Genomic DNA, 10230 nt, shown 5'->3' on the forward strand with positions numbered 1-10230 from the left:
GGCCCAATACCCAAAGTCTTGAAAACTGAGTAGGGCATCAAGTTAATGCTTGCCCCTAAATCACATAAAGCTTTAGTGAAATCCGCACTTCCAATAGTACAAGGGATAGTGAAAGCACCGGGATCCTCCAACTTTGGAGCCATTGAATGTACTATAGCACTAACTTGGTGGGTCATCTTGATAGTTTCACAGTCCATGGATCTTTTCTTTGTCACCAAATCTTTCATGAATTTGGCGTAGCCAGGCATTTGCTCCAAAGCCTCCACCAAAGGCACATTGATGGATAAGCTTTTCATCATGTCAATGAACTTTTTGAACCGATTCTCATTTTTCTGCTTGGCTAGCCATTGAGGATAAGGTGGAGGTGGTCTAGGCAAGGGTGCCTTGGCTTTTGGCACAACCGGCTCCGGTATGTCTATTACGTATTCCGTAGACGGGTTCATGTCATTTTGCATTTCCACCTCGGCATCTTGAAGATCAATCCTCACTTCTTTGTTCACATTTTCATCAACCACATTCTCAACCACCAAAGGAACTTTATCTTCTTGCAACTCAACTTCATCACCCAAAACTTGCTTTTGTTTGGAGGCATTCACATCACCGCTTCGTCTACTCCTAGTGGTTACCGCCATAACATGATTGTTCCCACCTTTCGGGTTCACTACCGTATCACTTGGTAGAGCACCCTTAGGGCGTGTATTCAAGGACTGAGAGATTTGACCTAGTTGCACCTCCAAATTTCTAATGGAAGTATTGTGAGAAGACAATTGAGCATCTGAATCCGCATTCTTCTTCGTCATTTGTTCGAACATAATTTCAATTCTACCCATATCATTGCTAGAAGAACTAGGACCCTGGGATGGAAAAGATGGTGGATTGCTCGGTTGTTGGTACATTGGGGGCCTTTGAAAACCTTGCCCCTGATTTCCCTGGTTGTTGTTCCATCCACCCTGGTTGTTGTTGTTGCCCTAGTTTCCTTGATTGCTTCGATTGTTGTTTTGATTTCCCCAATTTGAATTTTGATTATTGTTTCCCCAATTGTTGTTCCCTTGTTGGTGATTGTTCCAATTGTTGTGCCTTGTTGTTGATTGCCCCAATTACCTTGGGATCTCCATTGTTGCTGTTGGTTGGAAGAATTGCCTCTTTGGCGTTGATAATTGTTCACATATTGTACCTCTTCATTTTGGCCATCATAGCAACAATCTTGAAATCCACTACCATCATTGTCAAATTGATCCGAATTCCCTTGGTTCTGTTGACCTTTTTGCCTTCTTTGGTTCACTAGCATGTTAACACCCTCCATGGCATTCACTTGGCGAGGATTTTGGACTTGGTTCAACTGTGCCTTTGCTAGTTGGTTCATGGTTGTTGTCAACTCCGCTATCGCCTGCCCATGATCATGTAATTCTTTGTGCAAGTAAGTGACTGTGGGGTCACCCTGGGGCACATTGGCTCTACTTTGCCAAGCGGAGGACGTGTCAGCCATCTCGTCAAGAATGGCACAAGCTTCACCATACGTCAATTTCATAAAATTACCTCCAACAAGTTGATTTACTATGCATTGATTTGTAGTATTGATACCCCGGTAGAAAGTTTGTTGCAACATATTCTCCGTCATATCATTATTGGGGCATTCCTGCACCATAGTTCTATATCTCTCCCAAATCTTATGCAATCGTTCGGTGGGCTCCTGCTTGAAAGCGAAGATCGTATCCTACAATGCCGCCATATGTCCCGGTGAAAAGAACTTTGCAATGAACTTATCCACCAACTCATCCCAAGTAGTCATGGAATGGTTGGGAAGTCGCTCAAGCCAATCTAGAGCTTTCCCTCTAAGTGAAAATGGGAAGAGTCTCAACCGGAGTACATCTTCGGACACATTGGTTTGCTTGCTCCCCCAACAGGTATCCACGAACCCCTTGAGATATTTGTAAGCATTTTGAGTGGTAGCGCCCGTGAAGTACCCACGCTGCTCCAACAATGTCAGCATCACATTAGTAATTTGGAAATTGCCCGCCCGGATACGGGGTGGGACAATTGCACTTGCATAGCCTTGGTTTGGGAGCACTTGAAGAACCGCTCTTGGAGGTGGCGGAGGAGGGTCTAGAATATTCTCATTAACATTGTCCTGGCGGCCTCTTCGTTGTCCAGGAGGTACAAGAGGCACCTCATCCTATCCATTATCATCAACCTCCTCCCCTTCAATCACGTTTTCAAGAGGGTCATTAGCATTTAATACCATTTTGTACCTGAAGTATTGACACACACAAATTAGTAACAAAGAAGGAAAGAAGAACAAAACACAAAACTATCTAGATAGATAGCCAAAACCGTTAGCTCCCCGACAACGGCGCCAAAAAGTGATCGAGGCCTACGCTGCACTACTATTGAGTAGCGAGAGAGGATCGCAGCTTTTACCTGATTAAGGTCGGGATCGATTTCCAAAGAGAGCTAGAAGTTGGAGTCGAGTATCTACCTAATTTAGAGTTGTGTAATTGTTCTTAATTGCACTTCTAAACATTTTTTGGGTTTTTGCTTAACTTCTAATTTATCAACTACTATGCTAATTTAAACTAGACTAAGCTAAGAATAAGATATTACGGGTTGTTCAAATGCTTAAAAGGCACTAGGGTAGTGACTTTCTCCTAGGTGGTCAATTAACGGATACTTGAGTTTAAGATACGATTGACATATTTCGGGAGTATGATATAACCTTTGCACGATTTTTCTCACTCTATACCTCTTGGTAGTTCGTGTGATTTTGCCCGAATTGACTTTTTCAAGACCAATTGGGTATGCAAACTTGCACAAGCAAACATGGTTCAAGTCGGGTATTACTATCTCTAGGTTTAACCCTTTAATTGGGGCTATCAATCTCTTGAGTACGCCCCAATTCCTTGTTGGACTAACTTCAGAGACTTAGGCTCTCTTTCTCAAGAGGAGCCAAAATCAACTAAACACAAACTAGTGTTTGCAACCACTAATTCAGTAATTAAACATGAAATTAGTCCAAATATCAAATACCCATAGTCAATCTAGCCCTAAAACACAAGACCCATCAATTACCACACTAGGGTTGAGCCACAACCCTAGCTTATGGGTCTAGCTACTCATAATTGAAGAAGAAAACAAAGAAATAGATGAAGAACAACTCATATTAATTAATTACTAAGATAAACTAGAAGATTCAATGTTGAAATGAAGATAAAATTGCCCAAAACAGTTAAAGTATTCGAACCCACGAGCGCAGCTTACAGCTGAAACTATCTGCTTAACCTAAAATGGAAAAGAAGCTATTTATACTAAGCTGACAATTCTGGACAAAAATACCCTTGCGGGGTTAGTGCGGACCGCACAAAATGGAGTGCGGCCGCACTAGGGCTCTGAACTTGAGAATCCAACTCTCTGAACTCGGGCAATGCGGACCGCACAGAATGGAGTGTGTCCGCGATGGCTTCTAGTGCGGTCCGCATAAAATGGAGCGCGGACCGCATTGGCTTGAAACTCCCAACTGGCACTTCTCTGATCCTTTTCACTGCGGACCGCACTAAATCGAGTGCGGCCGTATTGATCTCAGTGCGGACCGCACAAAACCTAGTGTAACCGCATTGCTTTTTTGCCTGAATAACATGCTCTCTGGACCTCACTTGTGCGGACCGCACAGAATGGTGTGCGGCCGCACTGGCCTTGTTTTGCCTGAGCTTTGTCTTGCCTTGATACTTGTGCAAGTTTCACTCCTTTTGAGCTGATCTTTGACATCTTGTCACCTTGTTGATCAAACCTGCAATCAAGCACAACTTGTGAGCCTTTTGGGACTATTTTGTACAAATTTCTAATCAAAACATAAGCAAGAAGGAGTACAAAGTGTATCAAAATCACTAGTTATCATATAACCAAAATTAGACTTTAAAAACCATAGCAATCATGTCGATTTCTCTTCGATATCGGTACGGTACAGTTCGGTTAATTTTCGATATTTTTTAAAATGTCATTTAAAAGTCACTAGTAGAAGTAGAATACAACAACATACGTACTTTTATAGGACTTATCAAAACTCTCTAGACATATTTACTATTTAATGGGTGATGAATTAAGAAACCATGAAAGATGGCCAGAGTATAGATCCATCAACTATTCTACAACAGCATATAAGAAACTAAGAAAAGATAACAAAAATATAAATCACACTAGTGGAAAGATATTAAGTAAGTTGGGACTTAAGAATAAAGCCTATAGAAGATTAAATATTCGAAAATATAAATGTAAATCATACGAAAGAAAAGATATTCAATACGTTGTAAGTTGCTACTCATAATCGCTAGAACACCTTGTGTCTTGCTAGTGAATATGCTGGAAATAATTTAGTTTCAATAATAGTATAATAGTTTGGGAATTAATATTTTGAGTTTCATTACTTGTTGGCCTTGTAACCATTTTCATAATTTCAAGGCCCCAAAAAAATTTAATGTATTATTATTTTTTAAACTTAATGTATAAATATATTTTTTTTCTTGTAAATTTATTCGGTACGGTTTGGTATTTTTTCGGTTTATTTTCATAAAATAAAAAACCTACCCTAGTTATCGGTACAGTTATAAAGTTATATAAAAACCAACGGTTTTATTAAAAGAAACCTAAAAATCGAATCGGTGCGGTACGGTTCGATCGGTTTAGTCAGTTTTTAAAAATCCATTGACACCCCTACTCAAATCAATAAACTCTCGGACCCTTGAACTCCCAGACCCTTCAGATGACCCTGCACTAGCTGATGCCCTAGCCATTGCTGGGTAGCTACCAATTGTGTCAACAAATGCACCGCACTCCTCAAGTCCTGATCTGATGGAAGTGGAGGGGAACTGGAGGTCCGGTATCCCTAGAAATATCCTCAATTGGTGGAGGAGCCGGTAATGGCTGAGTAGGGTTCTCTCCTTGGGCCTCAGACTGGGCCCCATCTACTGGGGGTACCTTAGGGCTGTTCATTTGGATCGGATATCCGAAATCTGAACTGATGCGTTCAATTTCGGATTTCGAATTGTGTTTATTAAAATTTTGGATTCGGATTGGTATAATTTTAATCCGATCCAAAATTCGAACTATTAGGGTATGTATAAATATTAAACTTTAATTTCGGAAAGTCAGTACTTTCTTTACATCTTCCTCCATGTTATTACCTTTATAATTGCTCGATTTTGCTATTGTCACCATAGTACTCTCATAATTGCATAAACATGAATTTTTCTTACTGTATTGCCTCTTGTACAAAGAAAATATACATATGAGTTTGCAACTTTGAGGCATAATAATCCAATCCGAAAATCCGATCCAATCTGATATTAATTCGAATCGGATTTGGATTGCATTTTTCTAGAATTCGGAATCCGAAATCCGAATACGACATGTGCTAAATCCGATCCGATCCATTCACAACCCTAGGGTACCCTGCTGGTCCCAACACCTGCTGCTGATCTCTCCTCTGGCTAGCCGTAGTCTTCCTAGTCACTGTCATCTATGTATGCAAACACAAACATGTAAGTTTAACTCAAATTTCCTATAACTCAATTCTATAGCACAATTTAGATTTGAAAGAAGGGTAAACAACTCCTAAATGCCATGCAGTTCCTTGTTTATAAAATGTGGTGCACAACACATCCATAAACAAGACCCGATACAGCTTGTAGACTCCCTAGGGGGCGAGACCGGCACCCGGTGCTCACTTAACCTAGTGTACCAACTTGCATCTGAGGGACTTTGAACATATAATGTCATACTTTGGCCATGGGGCCACATTGCAAGACAATTTGTGAAGCAAAATATAAAACTGAACGGAAACTAGCTCTGACTAAACATCAATATAAAGTTGGACCGACAAGGCCGTCATAACTACTACAACTGACAAACCAACAAAATATACGTACGAGGCTTACAAGCCCAACATACTGCTCTAACTGACAGGATATGTCTACAAGACTCTTGTGATAGATGTGCTGTGATCGGAACAGGGCCCCGACCTACCCATAACATATATACATATATACACAATATGTACACACGACAGCTTCGAAGGATGTGGAGCTTACCAATCAAGCTGGACTCGGGCAGCACCTACTGAGGAGGTCGACCCGTTTGTCTATTTGAACCCGCACGCATGAAATGCAGCGTCCCAGAAAAGGGAAGCTAGTACAAAATAATTATGGGTGTTTAACGGGCGGGCTAGGACAGGTTGTACACAAAAAAACCAGCCCACCAGTTTAACGTTTCGGGCTCGTTAGCGGGTTGTGTTTTTTGGGTTTTTTTAGGCCCGTCCGTGTTTTGGGCTTAACGGGTCCGGGCTAATTTTTTTTTAAAGTTTTTTTTTCTTATTCAATGTTATTGATACTTAAGTGTTTGCAAGCTTTTAGGGCTTAGAATTAAACTTTGAAGTTTAAAGTTTTAAATTCGAAATTTGAATTTTAAAATTTTAAAATTGAAATTTGAAAGTAAGTGGCTTCAAAAAATTATTTAATAAGACCAATAGGTAATATGTAAGGATCAAGATCCGAAGGCTTTCATTTCATATTTTAATTGAATAATATATAATACTTCTGTATACGGCCAAAATTGGGGAGTTCGACTTCGGGGCTACTATGCTGGTCCACGCCTAACCTCGAAGAAGCCCGAAGCAGAGTGTGAGGTGCGACCCCGAGGTGTGTCCCCCGAGGGAGCACATCGAAAGCTCACCATGGTCGACCTCAGAGCAGTACAATCAATGATCGTCATGGAAAGGCAGAAAAATTCCCAAATACACGTGGCTAGAACTGACTAGGTCTACAATAATAGTACAAATCCGTACTGAGCCGTTGTATAGCTGTACTAATAGCTTTTCTTCGTCATTATTATACATGTACTATGTTGGGATTCCTCCTCATATATAAAGGGGACCCTTGTCATCTTGTAAGGATTCGGATTATTACACAACACATTGAATACAATACAACATTCTCTGCTCTATTTACTAACACTATTGTTCTTCACATTTATTGCTTATTTTTTCATTGTTCATTCATTATTCATTATTGTTCTTCGTTTATTGCTCATCATTAACCACTAAAGGCCGCATTTGAGGCCCTGATTACCATTGATCCCTCATCAATTGTACACTGCTATCGGTCCGTCTAGACCTCGAGGCCCTGTCATGTGGCCCTATTGGTTTGCATTTCTTATTTTCTTTACTCACACTTAATATCTTTTTCCTAACAACTAGTATTGAGATAAATTATGTATTTTTCAGAACCACAACTATCAAATATAATTGTAGTTACCATTTTCAAGGTAAACAGTTTGGAAGAAGGAGGAGTCAGCCTCCAAGTCATTTTTGAAATGTTGCAAGCACAACAAGTGGCTATTGCTCAGCTACAAAGCCAACAAAAAACCCCAAGCACAGTAGCACCGGAGACGGCTCCTCGAGTCGAGAAGGTACCGTAGAGATCGAGCAACAACGGGTCAGCAATAGACCCCGCTATTATGAAGATGCTCGAGGACTTCACCAAAAGATTTGAATCAGGAGAAAAGAAAATAGAAAATAACGATAAAAGGGTGGAGACTTATAACTCGAGGGTCGATCAGATAACCCGGGCACCCCCGATTCTAAAAGGTATAGATTCAAAGAAGTTCGTGCAGAGGCCATTCCCATTAAGTGCGGCTCCGAAGCCCATCCCAAAAAAATTCAGAATGCCCGATGTCCTGAAGTATAACGGGACCACAGACCCCAATGAGCACGTTACCGCCTGTACTTGTACCGTAAAAGGAACAACTTGAAGGGGCTATGATGTGGTATCATAACCTGCCCCCAAATTTCAATAGACTCATTTGCCATGTTGGCAGATTCTTTTGTAAAGGCACACGCTGGTTCCATTAAGGTCGCCACCAGGAAGTTGTCTTCAAAATCAAGCAGAGAGAGAATGAGATGCTAAGGGAATTCGTATTTCACTTTCAAATGGAGCAAATTTGAATTACCACCAGTCTCCGACGACTGGGTAGTACATGCCTTCACGCAAGGCTTGAACGAACGAAGCCCGGTAGCTTCAAGGCAATTAAAACAAAATTTGATCGAATATCCCACCATGACCTGGGCGGATGTGCACAACAGGTACCAATCAAAGATCAAGGTCGAAGACGACAACCTAGGAGCATCCTCTGGCTCAGTATATCCCAGCAGGCACTTTACAAAGGAGGAAATGTTTATAGAAAGGGAGCCAAGATCAAACAAAGAAAGATACCAGCCGTATGTAGAAGATCGAAGAAACGCACAAAGGCGTAACATGCCTCGAGGCGATCGAAGGGTAGATCGAGGTCAAAATTCCCGAGGGCTCATGGGTAAAGTCGGGTTCGATAGGCACACTAAGCCGATAGAGGCACCCTGGCTATTTGTGTACAACTTCGACGTCTATGTCTCGGACATCATATCAGCCATAAGGAAAATCAAAGATGCCAGGTGGCCACAACCCGTATTATCGGACCCTTCACAGAGGAACCCAAACTTGATGTGTAAGTTCACGGCACTCACGGTCATAGGACGAGGATTGCAGGTAGCTTAGGGAGGAGGTAGCCGGTTTGTTCAACGAAGGGGATCTTCTGAGTTTCTCAGTAACCGGGCTAAGAACCGCTTCCGAGAAAGAGAAGCAAATATGAAAAATGAACCAGAAGAAACACAGCATGTCATCCACATGATCGTTGGAGGGGCCGACGCCCCACATGAACCTGTTTTCAAGTGGACAAAGATATCCATCACCAGGGAAAGGCGAACTCGCAGTTACATACCAGAGGATGCCTTCACGTTCAGCGAAGAAGACAACGAGACCTTGTCTCAACCTCATAATGACGCACTGGTAATTTCTTTTCTTTTGAATAAAATTCAGATTAAACGTGTGCTCGTAGATCCAGGTAGCTCAGCCAGCATAATCAGGTCGAGGGTGGTGGAGCAGGTCGGATTGCTCGACCAGATCGTACCCGCCTCTCGAGTCCTCAATGGATTCAACATGGCGAGCGAGACAACAAAAGGGGAAATCATCCTCCCGGTCAATGTAGCCGGAACAATCCAAGATACCAAGTTTCATGTCATCGAAGATGACATGAGATACAATGCCTTGCTTGGAAGGCCTTGGATACACAGTATGAGGGCAGTACCCTCAAACCTTCATCAAATGATGAAGTTTCCAACCAAGGATGGAGTAAAAGCATTGTACGGTGAACAACACGCAGCAAGAGAGATGTTTGCGGTGCACGACGCAACGCCTGCATCTATGCCCTCTACGTCGAAGAGACTAAAAGACAAGCAAACAGACAAATAGCGACCACAACCTACGTTCTCAGTTCCACCCAAATGAGTAAATAAAGGACCGTGCCGCGTCCTCGGAGCTAGCAATAAAAAACGGATCGAAGCTCTAACGCTATCAATGCTAAGGTACAACCTTCTCCCTTTTCATTTATGTTTTATACTAACTTATTGCAGGTGTCCGATTGAGAGGAATCGAAGCACCCTCCAGCTCGAAGACCTCAAAGACCTCGGGTTTTAAAGCATGCGTTGCACTCTTTTTCCCTTAAACCGGATTATATCACGAACGGGTTTTACCGGCAAGGTTTTTAACGAGGCAACATCCATATGCTACCCAAGGTATTCAAGGCTCCTATTCGATCAACCTCAAATACAAGGGGGGCATCACCCCAGAAGGTCACCTCTTCAAAGGACTCAAACTACGCCTAGGAGGGCCCCGATAGGAGAATGATGTATTGGGCCAAACGGTCGGATGAACCGTGTACAGATAGAATAATTGGGCCTCCGAAGGCAAAAAACATGTACGCATATATCAAATAATTGAGGAAGCCTTTTTGCTTATCAAAGCACTTTGTGTCTCGAAGAAGTTTACTACTTTTACGCAAAAACTGCTCAAGGGACCAAGATCATCGAACACTCGAGGATTGTCATCGACAGCCAGCTCATCGAAGCCATAGAAAACTCGAATTCGTAAGACCTCAATAAGGCAATTTTGAGATCGTAAGACCTTAGTGAGGCAACACCAAATCTCTAAGACCTCAACAAGGCATGCCAAAACTTATAAGACCTTAAAAAGGCATAACCCCGATATCAAGATCAAGGCTATATATCGAACTTGTAAGACTCCTAAAAAGGCATACCCTCGATATAAACGCCGAGGTCATCCCACCCGGGGACTATCGACTACGGTCGTATCAAAA

Source organism: Nicotiana attenuata, chromosome 1, assembly GCF_001879085.1.
Source record: "Nicotiana attenuata strain UT chromosome 1, NIATTr2, whole genome shotgun sequence".
NCBI classification, from domain to species: domain Eukaryota; kingdom Viridiplantae; phylum Streptophyta; class Magnoliopsida; order Solanales; family Solanaceae; genus Nicotiana; species Nicotiana attenuata.